At 48.2% G+C, this 14,143-nt stretch overlaps 1 protein-coding gene across 7 annotated transcripts in view; it reads left to right on the top strand.

Annotated features, from left to right (window-relative positions):
* Nucleotides 1-14,143, top strand: part of OTUD7A (OTU deubiquitinase 7A) — a 388,360-nt gene that overhangs the window by 95,419 nt on the left and 278,798 nt on the right. The window contains exon 1 of one of the 7 annotated variants that reach the window (XM_045163709.1): nt 10,709-10,964. The exons of the other annotated variants lie outside the window; for them this stretch is intronic. The gene's annotated coding sequence lies outside the window, so the exon portion shown is untranslated. Of the gene's footprint in view, nt 1-10,708; nt 10,965-14,143 lie in introns of those variants that run through there. 7 annotated transcript variants of the gene reach the window in all.

Below are 14,143 nucleotides of genomic sequence, written 5' to 3'. Positions count from 1 at the left end.
CCTATTAGAGAATCAAATCCTTTCCTGCTGTGTCCTTTAAGATCTCAGTTTCAAGGTAATACATAGCTTCACTTGCTGAGCCAACAAATACGTGTGATTTTTTTTTGTTCTTTCCCATACAACCACCAAGGGCCCCTTTCATTATTCCAATAATGCAGTCACATCTGGCTTAGAAAGCACAGCATCCTGCCTTGAGATTAAGCTGCATGTTTCTATGGCCACGTGGTGGTGGACCCTCTTGAGACCAGAGTCCAGATAGCTTCATGGTTCCGGCAGGACACTCCCCATGCCTCTGCATGCCACGGTTCTCTGCACCGTGGTTGTCTACCTGCAAGATCTGATCAGTTCTCCTTGGGTGTCTCACTTGGAGAAGTATCTCGGGCATCACATATTGGTATTGAGATGTAAACCACATGTTGCCTCCTCTTTGAGGTCCTTTGTTTGGAGAAGAGCAGGCCTCATGCACATAATTAGATAGAATGAGGAGGGAGGCTGGGCCATCTCTGACATCACTCCAGGTTCCTGGGTCAGAGCTCTGGTGAAGCTATGGTTCTGAGCCACTGAGAAGCCCCCTCAAAGCTCTTCATTCTCAGACCTTCAACCTGATTTTTTTCTCAGAGACATTTCTCTGCAGCCGCCTATGTGGTGATGGAGGGAATAGCAGGGCATAGAGGGCACAGGGTACAGTGCACACCCCACGTGGTGCATTCGCATGGGCTTCACCTGTCACCTGTCTCCCAAGCACCATCCACAGCTCACCACCCCACCCATAGCTAAGGGACACACCCCAGCCTTGAGCCGCAGTTCCTTCCGCTCGCTCACTCCCTCTTTGTCTGGCTCCCACAAGAGGAAGTTCCCATAACAGGATGTCCTATTCAAGCTCCAGGCCTCTTTGTTTTCAGGGCCCAGACAAATTCAGAAAGAAGTGTTTGTTGTTGGAAGACAGAGAACTTGCTAAACTAGATAAATAATAATAGTTGCTAATATTAATTGAATGCTTATTCTATACCTAGCCCTATTTTGTGTGCATTATGAAATGTATCATTGAATCTTCTGATCTGCCTTATCAGGAAGTTGCTACTTGCCCCATTTTACAGATGAGGAAACAAAGTGACACGCCTAATATGTGGCTTGAATAGGACAGCTTTCACTGCTATGTGAGTGAGTGAGTGACGCCACTCAGTCCTGTCCGACTCTTTGCGACCCTGTGGACTGTAGCCTACCACGCTCCTCTGTCCATGGGATGTTCCAGGCAAGAGTACTGGAGTGGGTTGCCATTTCCTTCTCCAGAAGTTCTTCCCAACCCAGGGACTGAACCCGGGTCTAAGGACTCAAATATCCTGGCTCCAGTACAAGGGTATTCTTAAGTTAATTTCTCTCTGGTTTGTTTTACTCTGTGTTTGTGGTTTTAGTTCTGTGACTCTGACTGATGGTGCCGGGAATAAGTGCTATTGGTATGTTTGGTGCTACTGTCTTACTCTGTGCAAAGGCACCAGCACTGGGACCCACCTTTGTTTTTGCACATGAGTGTCAGCGTAGTGAAAAGACAAGCACCATCTTAAAGTAACTGTTTTGACCTTGTGGGTCCCCTGGAAGGGTCTCGAGGAAGCTCCACTCTGGGGTTCTTTCACCACCGTTGAAGTCCAGGCCCCTGGGTGCTGGAGACATCATCCCTGCCACACTTGCTCTGCTTTTTCATTTCCTGTTTTCTAGCAGCTGGGAATTCTACCCTTTTTCCCTAGTCTTTAAGCACTTCCTCCCTTGGTTTCCAGAATGCAGCAGCATTTTGGCTTCTCCCCAGCTCAGTGGCCACCCCTTGCGCAGCCCGTGTGCTGGGTCTTGCTATTTCCACATCTCCCTGACCTTCAGATGTTGGAGTTCTTGCAGGCTCAGCCCAGAATCCTATACTCTTTAACTCAGCTCTTGTTTGGTGTTTCAAGGCCCGTGGCTTTCAATGCCAGTTTTGTGCAGATTTCCAGTTAGTCCTCCACTCAGAACTGTCCTCCAAGCCTGGGGCCAGTGGCTGGTCACCTGGGTGATGTCCCCGCATTAACATGGGATTCTGGAGATCTGCCTGTTGGCCAGCTCCTGCTTCAGGCCTCCTGATGTTCAGGGGATTTGGATTCATGCATCGCACCTCACTTTTTCCCGGCACAGTCAATCCACCATGAAATCGTAAGAAATTATTTCCAAAATTACCTGCTTTGTGTTGTCACGGCCCAGGACTGTTACTGTCACCGTCCTCTTGGTCTGCTCTACCCACATTCCAGCCTCTCCCGCACACCATCCCCCTGACCAGGGCCCCAGGTCAGGTCCTCCTGATTCTCCCATTTGTCCCTCCTCAGGCTTCCACCTCCCTTCCGGCACCCACGGGGTGCTGTTTCTCACTTTCTGAGCTCACCTTTTGCCTCTTCCCCTGCCCATCCTGTCCAAGCACATTGACCTCTAGTGGACTCTGTGGACAGAGCCAGCCTTCAGCCACCTTTGGGCTTTCTGTTATTGCTTGTGAAACTCCTTTGGGCCTCATTTCAGTGATCAGGTCCACAGCTGATCTCCTGCATCCACTCCCTCACCTGCAGACTCCCGTATCATCTCACTCCACAGCCCGTCATGACCCTGACCCCTGGGTTATCACCACATGGTGAGCTCCCACCAGTGTGGGTTCTCAGCCAGCCAGCTGGAGCCCACCTGCCTTGTTCACAGGAGGAGGCAGGAGGGTGCAGTAACCACCTCAGGAACAGGGGCATCTCCCAAGACCCCTGCCCACCAGTGAGAAAGCACATACCCTCAAATGGCCAAAGGACCAGGGGAAACAGTTCACAAAAGAAAAATAGAAATGACAATTGAGGTTCCAAACTGTGTCCGACTTCCCTAGTAATCGGTTTCTGGAAAACCACCTGGCAGTGAGTGTGTACCAGCGTCCTTGAAACTCATACTCAGTGCCCCACAGACCCACTTTTCAGAATCTTTCCTAAGGCTGTGACTAAAGTTACAATGCAGACCTATGTGTGAGGATGTTTATCCCTTCTTATTTAAAATCTGCCCTGTATATTTGGAGGCAGTAAAAATGCCCCTCAATAGGATGCAGGTTAAATGAGTAAACAGTGGGGTGAGGTGAGTGGCCCAGTGTGGCTGAGTGTAGACAGTCCTTCTGGGGATGGAAAGGCTACGTGGGGACCAGACAGTGCAGGGCATCAGGCACCAAGAATTTAAGGGGAAGGGAGGATGTGTGGTCCTAGCTGACCCGGGGTATGTGTTGCCTTTAAAAATGTTGCTGCTGCTGCTAAGTCACTTCAGCCGTGTCCGACTCTGTGCAACCCCATAGACTGCAGCCCACCAGGCTTCCTCATCCCTGGGATCCTCCAGGCAAGAACACTGGAGTGGGTTGCCATTTCCTTCTTCAATGCATGAGAGTGAAAAGTGAAAGTAAAGTCGCTCAGTCATGTCTGACCCTTAGCAACCCCATGGACTGCAGGCTACCAGGCTCCTCCGCCCATGGGATTCTCCAGGCAAGAGTACTGGAGTGGGTTGCCATTTAAGATGTACCATTGTCAGACTTTAAAATACATTATTGTGAGCAAAATTGCAAAGCTGTGCCTTTCAGGAGAGACAACTGAGTGCCAAGGATGGTCTTACAAAGTTGGGGAAACCTGGAAAGGTCACGTGTTAAGTACAGCCTCCCATGGCCCCAAACTTCAACACACTCGAGCTGGTCTGGTTTAGGGTGTTCCGGTTACTTACTGCTTCATAGCACATGACCCCACAACTTAGCACATAAACCATCTCTTTATTAAGCTGAATTCAGGCACAGTGAGGAAGTCTTACCTCTGTTCCATGACATCTGGGGCCCCAACTGGAAAGAAAGAGGAGATTAACCTGAAGCCTTATCTTGGAGCCTGGGTTTGGATGATGCGAACGCTGAGATTGACCACAGATCGCCTGCACATGACCTCTCCACATGGCCTGGCTTCCATGGTAGCATGCTGGCCTCAGGGCCATTGGTACAGGGTTCCAGGAGTCAAGGCTGTATCATCTGTGAGCACCCGTTCTTGGAGGTCGTCCGTGCCTGCTGTGTTCCCTTGATCCTACAGTCGTGAGCCCACCTGGAATCAAGGGTACATGTAGTAGACACCTCCTCTTGGGGGAGAGGTGGCAGGGCCACACAGTAGGAGAGCAAACATGATGAGCATTGCTGGGATACTGGGGATGCCCTCGTCTTGTAGAATAATTTGCCACAGCTGTATTAGCAACTTTAACCAGGCAAACAAGAGGCTGATACATAAATCTGCTGTTAAAATTTGCCATGAACACCCACTAGGTAGATCCAGAATATGTCCCCCTGTGGTCAGTGCATCCTTCTCCCTGGGGAAAGTCTACAGAAGCTGCTGACTGTTTAGAACACAGGAATTGAAGGGCAGGGCCCAGCATCTCCAGCCTAGTGCCGGCTTGTTTTCTGTAGAGATGTACTTGATGGTCAACTTGGCAAAAGACTCATGCAGATCCCCTGGTCCTTTCTCCTCTGTGGAAGGCAGTGTGAGCCACTCTTTCTTTCTGGGGCTCTTCTTCCCCAAGAGGACTCCTTCCTCTGTTCTCCCCACATAACTTAACGTGGGGAGACTTAGTTACTAAGTGAAGACCCCGTACTGAATCCTTTTCCCAGGCAGGGGCATCTTGAGGGTCACTGAAACCTCGGGCTTCAGAATCTGCAGGCCCAGGACTGGCTGTCACAGATGCTGAGCCCAGGAGGGCTCCTGCATCCTGCAGCACTCTCTCCTGTAAGGAGGCTTGATTGAGGGTTCTTGTTACTTTAATTCAAGAGTTTAATTCAGAGTGAGGTTGATTACCCCCCTGATATCTAAAGGACAAAAAGCTGTTTCTTGCATTTCAGGAACCCCTTTAAGTAAATGATATAGATATAGTATATACATAACGTAGAAGTTAGCTTCAACATTAAGTGCTTGCATGTCCATTATTAGAAGTGGAGAAAGCAGCAGGAAATTTCATGGGGCCAGCTAAATTGATGTCTGGTTGCTTTATTTTTAAGTGAATCTGTAGAGCAGAGAGGCAGATAATGCAGAGGCTTTTAATTATAGCTTTGGTGGCCTGCCTGCTTCATCATTGTCACTCTTGAGTCAAGCCAGGCTCTTTCCTGTATGACCATGGAGCACTCCCCCCAGGAGGGATGTATCACAGCACACCGTGCTGCTCTGGCCTGGGCCTCCAGGCCACCCTTTGTATGTTTTTATGTATGTTATTTGCACAGTTGTGTCCAACTGTATTGTGACCCCATGGACTGTAGCCCATCAGGCTCCTCTGTCCATGGAATTCTCCAGGCAAGAATACTGGAGTGGGTTGCCATTCCCCTTTCCAGGGGATCTTCCCTTCCCAGGGGCTGAACCTAGGTCTCCTGCATTGCAGGCAGATTCTTCACCGCTGAGCCATCAAGGAAGTCCCTTGTCCACCCTAGGAAACTTCAAAGGCCTTCACTGAAAGTAGACAGACATACAGTTCCCAACCTCTTGCAGATCCCCTTTGTAACTCTTTCAGAATTGGTAGGACCCTTGGAGAATGTAAATTCCAAACCCTTCTTTACCAACGACAGACCTAGAACAGCCAGGCCCCTTCCCTTTGTGTCACAGTGTTGTAGCCACCCCGACCCCCACCCCCACGCCTACTGTGTCCCTCTCACTCACCCCATCCAGGCCTCTACAGTATCCAGGAGGAGGGCTCTGGTGACCAGAGGTTAACAATGACCATTTGGTTTGCTGTTGTGGAAATTTCACCAGGGCCCAAATCTGTGCTGAAAAAGGTGTGACAATACTTTGAAGTTGTTTCCTGGAGGTTCACACCAGACAAACGTCCACATCTCTTTAATATACAGAGCTAGGGCAAGGAGCAGGGTTCTTCGTCTACCTGCTTCTTTACAGTGAGGTATCCAGCAAGAAAGTGTATCTTTTTTTTCTTGTGTAACAAATGCTATTTGTATGAAGCGATTGACTTTATCACACCCATGAGATAATTCTGATGCCAGGTTTACTTCCCATGTGGCCTCTAAGACATGTATAAAATGCATATGCTGCCGGGCTGCCTTTGAGTGCAGGTTTAAATCAGTGAAGCAGACTTCTCAAAGTGTGGTAGCACTGTGTGACTCTTCCTGGTGGGAGTTTCATTTCTAAGATCCCAGCCAGGTGTCCATTCTGGGCACAGTGCTGCAAAAGAAAGGGACACAGGGCCTCCAGGGGTGAGCTGACCTCTGGGCTCAGCTGTGCACGTGGGCCCAGGAAGTGCAGTGTTTGACCTTGACAGTGAACCTGGGAGAGAGCTAAAGGGTGGACAGCCTTTTTTTTTTTCAAAATGACACGAACCCCTCTGTGGAAATGAACTGTTTGGATATATTCAAAGTGTCTAAAGATACTTGAAGAATGTGACTTTCAAACCCCTCTTTACAATAGATCTAGAGTGGCCAGGCTCCTTTCCTTTGTATCCCTGTATTGTAACCGCCATCCCCCACCCCATCCCACGCGCGCCTACCTCCCAGAGCCCCACAGAGGAGCCTTGAAATTCTTCTGAGGTAGAACTTGGACCACAGCCTTGAGTTACTGTCCTTCGACTTTCTGTCAGCTCCTTCCACCCCTCTGCCTCTTCTTGAGATAAAGGCCCCTGCATCCCACTGATCCACACTTGGCCAACCACCAGGGACTCTGTGTCTAAGAACCATTCCCTTTCTCCGTAACCTGCCCATCCTGGGGACCCCTCCAGGCACACAACCCCCAGGTGCTGTCCCCCCACACTTCACCCCAGAAACCAAGTCAGAGACCGGGGAGGGGGTCTCTTGTCTCCTCCCTAGCCACCTTTCCCTTCCCAACCAAGACTGCTTGTCGCCCCTGCCTGCTTCACTTTCCTGTGTCTGTCCCCTTTCTCCCTCCTCGGCCAGCGGAATCATGGCTCTGAACACTGTGGCCACCTTCTGACCAGGCTCCTGCCTTTGCTACTTTGCAAAGAGTGGTCCTCTGTATGCAGAATGGTCTGCAGCCCTTCCACTTAGCTGCCTTTAGGTAGAACCCACCCCCCACCACATGAGGTCTCACTCAGTGTGCCTCTGGGGTGGAGGCTCCTGCCTGGCTGGGCCTCGGCCTGCTCGGGCTACTGGCCCCAGCCTGATACACCAGCCCTGGACCCCACCTTCCCAGCACTGAGCCCCACCTATGCTGCCCTGCCTTGTGCTGTGCTCCCAGCTCAGCCTCCTTCATGGACAGAGGGTGAGGGGCCTCCCTCCATCTCCTGGCCATGCCTTTAGCACAAGACCCCAGAAATCCTTCAGGGCCTCCAGAGTCCGTGCAAATTCCCTGACACCCTACTAGGTAAAGATCACATTCAATATGGTTCAGCATTAACCTTTTGGATCACCTTGAACCCATAGGAATACCAGCTATTGGGGGGAGTTATAGACTGCATGCTTGTGTCCCCCTAAAATGCATACACTGAAACCTTAACCACCAGTGTGTTGGTGTTAGGAGGTGGGGGCTTTAGGAGATAAATTTAGGTCATAAGGATGGAGCCCTCATGAGTGAGGTCCTTTATAAAAGGGACCCTGGAGAGCGCCCCTTCCCCATCAACTGTGTGAGGACACAGAGAGAAGGCACTGTCTATGTGCCAGGGAGTGCCCACCAGACACTGAATATGCCAGCACCTTGATCTCGGACTTGCCAGCCTCCAGGTCTGTGAAAGGTGGATTTCTGTTGTTTATAAGCCACCTCATCTATGGTATGCTGTTATAGCAGCCCAAATGGACCAAGACAAGGGGTCAGGTAGCTTTATAACAAGACACTCCATTTCACAGAAGGATTAATGATAGGAACCTATTAAATGAATAGTAAACATTGCTAGTATATACTTAAAGCCCAGTTTCATTTCCTAGAAAATTGAACAACTGATTTTAGGGCCAAAATGATGTTAACAGCTCAGCTCTGGGATTGCACATCTCCAAAAGAGTGTTATAAGGACCCTTCAGTTCCTGTGGACAGACCTTAGCAGTCATGTCCCAATGCAAAGCTCTTTGGTCCACAAGGAATGCCCTGCTTTTTCCTCGGTGGTCCTGAGTTTTACGGTCCCTTGATTTCAATGCAGTTGTAGTTGTAGTTTCAGTGGAGCAAAGCGTGATCCACTGATCACGGAACTGCAGCTGTCCTCACCGTATCCCGTGAGAAGGCAGCCGTGTTCACACTCTGGCCACAGTAAATTGGGAATGCTCTGCCTGACAAGGAGACACTTCTTTTCCTGCAATCCAGCAAGGATAGGACACATCTCAAGAACGGGTCTTCCCTTTCTTGGCCAATTTCTCCCCATGATGCTGAACCGGATTTTATCTGAGGCTCCTTCCCTTGAATTCCTGCTTCTCTAGATTGGATGGCTTAGTGTGGCTGGGCAGTTCTGATGCTCACCACCCAGGGTCAGCACAGACCCCACAAGTTAAGAGCGTGGTCCCTAACAAGCCTGCCTCACTTCAAACACCAGACACAAGTTCCACAGTCCCCAGGTAACCTGGGGACCAACCGCTCTTCTGACTAACGGCTGCAAGTTACAGTTTTATAACAAAGGTGCAAATCAAGACCAGCCAAATGAGGAGACACACAGGGAGCCTCCCTGCCCTCTCCCTGTGGAGCTGGAGCATATGACCCACCTGGCACAGATGTGCTCACCAACCAGGAAGGTCCCCAAAGTTATTGTGTCCAGGGTTTCTATTGGGATCTCACTATGGAGATGTGATTGATTGGATCATTGGCCATAGGGAACTCAGTCTCCAGCCCCAGTTCCCTCCCAGGAGGTTGGGAGGTTAGGCTGATAACACTAAACTCAAAGTCCCAACCCACTAATCACTAATCACATGGCTAGTCTTTGTGGCCTGGGCAGCCTGTCCTGAATCATCTTGTTAGCATTAATGTAGCTGTGATCCAAGGGATCCACCACAAATGACAGCCTCTCCTATCACTTAGGAAATCCCACGGATTTAAAGGTTACCTCCCACGAAGCCAGAGACGGAGGCCAGAGAGATTCTTTACTAGACAATCGTCTGTCATTACAGGTTAGTAAATTATGCCATGGTTTCTAGTATAGATCCGAGGGTCAAACTAGGAGATTTGAATTCCAGCTTTGCACCAGCCGTGTGACCTTGGGCAAGTGACTTCAACTCTCTAAACCTCTCTTTCTTCCTCTGTAAAATGGGGGTGATGATACCCCATAGGATAGTAGAAGCAATGAAATAAAACAGCGCATATTAAGTGCTTATAACTGTTCTTCACAAATAGTATACCTTCAGTGTCACTTGTCACTATGTTTATAAAGAAGGGCAATCAGGGTCATGAAATATTACCTGTATACAAAACCTAACTTAAAAATGTTGATTTTCTTAAACTGTTGCTTTATACCTCAAAAATCAATTGACTGTTTGTTCCTGGTTAGCAAAGTGCAAGTGAGTAAAAGTGGTATTAAATGCATGATACTCTTCTCCACCTTGGAAGTATTCATTTGTTCATCCACTGAAGTTTTACCAGACCTCCTGCTCACCAGCAGCTGTGTCTGGAGCTGGGGGCATTGCTGTGGGAAGTCTCACCCCTGCCCTCAGGACACCTCCTCAGTCACATTACAGACTCAAATGGTAGGAGTGTCTTAGTCCTGGCAGTTAGGACAAAGTGCTATAGACTGGGTGTTTTACAATGGAAATGTATTTCTCATGGTTCTGGAGCCTGGAAGTCCAAGATCAGGGGCCAGCATGGCCAAGTTCCAGTGAGGACTCTCTCCTGGGTTGCAGAGTGCTGTCTTCTCATACCCTTATTCCATCGAAGGGGTGAGGGAGCTCCCTGGGGTCTCTGAGAAGGTCACTGACTCCATTCAAAGCTTCTACCTCCTAATACCATTGCACTGAGACTAGGATTTCAGTACATGAATTCTGGGGAGACACAAACATCCAGACCACAATTAGGAGTGAAGTGCAGTGGAGCACAGAGGGAGCTGGTCATTCATTCCTGTTCCTGGATGCTATCCAGGCCTTCCTGCCTTCCTGTGGCTGCCTGTCAGTTCAGTCAGTGGATCCCCAACATCAGCTACAGTCAGGCCATCCGGGCAATCCCCTATGGCATGGAATCCGTTCCATAGATCATAGACAGAATATTTTTTAATGGACTAGAATGAAAAATAGATGTACTTTAAAGGGTACCCAGGGTAATTTTTGGTTCATACGTAAATGCCCTGACTCTCATGTAAAATGCATCTCTCATGGTTGTGTGAATTTAAAAGTGTGAAAAGCACTGAACTCAAAGGCCAAGTCGCTTCTCACCAGGTGGCTGTGGAGGCCTCTGAGGAAGGATGGGATGCTGAGAGGGCTGTGTGTCCTGAGCAGAGGGAGCAGGGGTGCTCCCTCTCCCCCTTCCCACCATGCTCTGCCAGGAGCTCAGAAGACCAGCCTCAGCCTCCCAAGCCAGCCTCAGCAAGGTGGTCAGGGCAGCCCATCCATGAAAGTGTCCTCAGCTGGTGGCATTCAAACACCAGTCAGGAGCCCCATGTTGGGTTTCAGGGGCTGAGGGCGTCTTTACCTCTGACCTGGGCACCAACACACGGGAGCTGCCAGCCATCAGCGGGGTCAGTGAGCAGAGGGAGAGCTGTGGGTGTGCAGGGTTCCAGCATGTTCCAGAACATTCCAGAAAGTGCATGCCTTTGCCCTGGGCTTGGCCCTTCTCCAGCACTCTCCACAGAGTGATTTGTCATCACCTCTCCACACACCTTGGAAGTGTTCTGCGGAATAAGCCTGAACCATTCTGGGCAGGCACCAGGCCCTGTAGTGGGGACACCCACCTGGGCTGCTCTCAGAGGCAGCCCCTGCTGGGGAGGTGGAGGGAGCTGCTTCTCTGGGACCCGGCCTGGAGCTTCAGCTGTGACTCAGAGCAGGGTGTGTGTCCGCGTCCACTCAGGTAGAGTATTCTTGCTCCCTGGAGTAATTCTTTTTCCCTGGAATAGTCTTCTGTTAATTTTTAAAAATTTGTCTTTACCTCAAATATTAATTGTATGACTCGCAGACTTAAATCAAGCTTTTAATACGCTGCTGCTGGAAACCAAACTAGTTGGAGAAATCAAGGCACTCCCATGTCTGTGGCCTGGGTTTTTGAGACATCCATGTCTACCCCCAGGTGTAGCCAGTTCCGACTTTGACCTCCTGACGGAGGCACTGACATGATTCTCTTTCTTGCTCCCTGCCTCTGCTACGTTGCCCATTTCTAAAATCATTTCCTTGGGCATTCAGGAGCAAGACTTTGTCCCCTTAAACTAAAAGCCCACTCAGTAGGATGGGGTTAGGAAAATGGTGTCTCCCATGAAAAAGATCACATTTTGTTGCTTGAAAATTTCAGTTTTCCAATAATGTTTCCCCCCAAATATTTGCACAGCTAAGCCCTCAGATTCTCCAGGCATTTGTGTCCTCATCGTCTTCTCTGCCAGGCTGTTTGATTTTGTGATCCTCTCTCTCGTTCCCACTCTCTCTGGCCCAGCAGGCCAGGTCCTCTGTTTTAGTTGTGGCTCTTCATAACCACAGAGAAGGCAATAGCACCCCACTCCAGTATTCTTGCCTGGAAACTCCCATGGATGGAGGAGCCTGGTGGGCTGCCGTCTTATGGGGTTGCACAGAGTCGGACACGACTGAAGCAACTTAGCAGCAGCAGCAGCTTCATAACCGACTCATAACCTCTTCTTTAAAGGACCTACTATTTTTTATAATGGACTCATAACCTCTTGTTTAATTGGCATTTTTAATACCAAATATTCACTGTCTGTCTCACCTACTGGAACATCAGCTCCCCCAGGGCAGGGATTTTTGTCTGTTTACTCCTGTGTCCTGAGCACCTAAAATAATTTCCATTACATGATTATTTGTGGAATGAGCAAATGCAGGATTTGTGTTATATTCACTGAGACAGTAGAAATGCTGCAGGGAGTGAACAGAGTTCATTTACTTGAGTGTTTGTTGATTGATTGGAAACAACAGTGTCACTTTGTATATTTCATATAATTTAAACCTATCAGGAGCTCCAGCATTCAGCTTACCCTTCTCAGTTTTCATACAAAAACCAGAAATACAAATACTAACAGTCAGCTAAATTTATACAGATAATAAAGAGGATAACCTGGAATTTGAACTGGGTTGAATTGGAATGATGCTGCCACACAAGGCAATGCAAAAGGGAATGATGCTGCCACACAAGGCAATGAGCTTGGTCAAATAATTTCTCAATCATCACCTTAGGAAACTGCCAACACATAAAGGATTTATATAAATAAAACTCCAGCTTAGGTTTCCCATATTCTATAACACAAAGCAGAATACCTGCCAACTAATATTTGTTCATTCAATGTTTGTGGAATTACACATACACATATATGTAATTCTAATGTTCAAGCATGCTGTCGTGTCCGACTCTTAGTGAACCCATGAACTGTAGCCTGCCAGGCTCCTCTGTCCATGGGATTTCCCAGGCAAGGATACTGGAGTGGTCTGTCATGCCCTCCTCCAGGGGATCTTCTTGACCCAGGGATTGAGCCCTCGTCTTCTGCAGTGGAGGCAGTTTCCTTACCACTTGAGAGAGCAGGGAAGCCCTTAATTATAATAGCCAGCTAATATCAACATCCATTGGATCATAGAAAAAGCAAGAGAATTCCAGAAAAACATCTACTTCTGCTTCATTGACTACACTAAATAAAGCCTTTGACTTTGTAGATCACAACAAACTGGAAAATTCTTAAAGAGATGGGAATACCACACCACCTTACCTGCCTTCTGGAAAACCTATATGGAGGTCAAGAAGCAACGGTTAGACCCGGACATGAAGCAACAGACTGGTTCAAAATTGGGAAAGGAGTATGTCAAAGCTACATATTGTCACCCTGCTTATTTAACTTATATGCAGAATATATCATCCAAAATGCCAGGCTGGATGAAGCACAAGCCGGAATTGAGATTTCTTGGAGAAATATCAATAACCTCAGATATGCAGATGACACCACCCTTATGGCAGAAAGTGAAGAGGAACTAAAGAGCCTGTTGATGAAAGTGAAAGAAGAGAGTGGAACAGCTGGCTTAAAACTCAATATTCATAAAACTAAGATCATGGCATCCAGTACCATCACTTCATGGCAAATAGATGGGGAAACAATGGAAACAGTGAGAGACTTTATTTTCTTGGGCTCCAAAATCACTGCATATAGTGACTGCAGCCATGAAATTAAAAGATGCTTGCTCCTTGGGAGACGAGTAGTGACAAACCTAGACAGCATGTTAAAAAGCAGAGACATTTGCCAACAAAGATCCATATGGTCGAAGCTATGGTTTTTCCAGTAGTCATGTACAGATGTGAGAGTTGGACCATAAAGAAGGCTGTGTGCCAAAGAATTGATGCTTTTGAACTGTGGTGTTGGAGAAGACTCTTGAGAGATTTCCTGAAGACAGCAAGGAGAGAAGCCAGTCAATCCTAAAGGAAATCAGTCCTGAATATTCATTGGAAGGACTGATACTGAAGCTGAAACTCCAATACTTTGGCCACCCGATGCGAAGATCCGACTCATTGGAAAAGACCCTGATGCTAGGAAAGATTTAAGCCAGAAGGAGAAGGGGATGACAGAGGACAACATGGTTGGATGGCATCACAAACATGATGGACATGAGTTTGCACAAGCTCTGGGAGATGGTGAAAGGCAGGGACGGACGTGCTCCAGTCAATAGGGTCGCAAAGATTTGGACATGACTGAGGTCACTGAAAAACAACAATATCAACATTAATCAATAAAATCTGCTAAAAATTGAAGATGCACAGGAAAAAGCACCACTTTCAACATTATTAATATTGGAACAAGTGCTTTCATTACTTAACATCATTTACAAACTTCTGGAATACACTGCAAAGTAATAAATGAAGTGCGAAGTGTGCATGTGTGCTCAGTCATGTCTGACTCCTTGGGACCCCGTGGACTATAGCCCATCAGGCTCCTCTGTTTTTGGAATTTTCCAGTCAAGAATATTGGAGTGTGTTGCCATTTCCTCCTCCAGAGGATCTTCCTGGCCCAGGGACCAAATCCGTGTCTCTTGTGTCTCCTGCATTGGCAG

This window comes from Bubalus bubalis, chromosome 20, assembly GCF_019923935.1.
Source record: "Bubalus bubalis isolate 160015118507 breed Murrah chromosome 20, NDDB_SH_1, whole genome shotgun sequence".
Taxonomy (NCBI): Eukaryota; Metazoa; Chordata; class Mammalia; order Artiodactyla; family Bovidae; genus Bubalus; species Bubalus bubalis.
The sequence above is the reverse complement of the archived record's forward strand: the minus strand, read 5'-3'. Positions and strand labels throughout refer to the sequence as shown.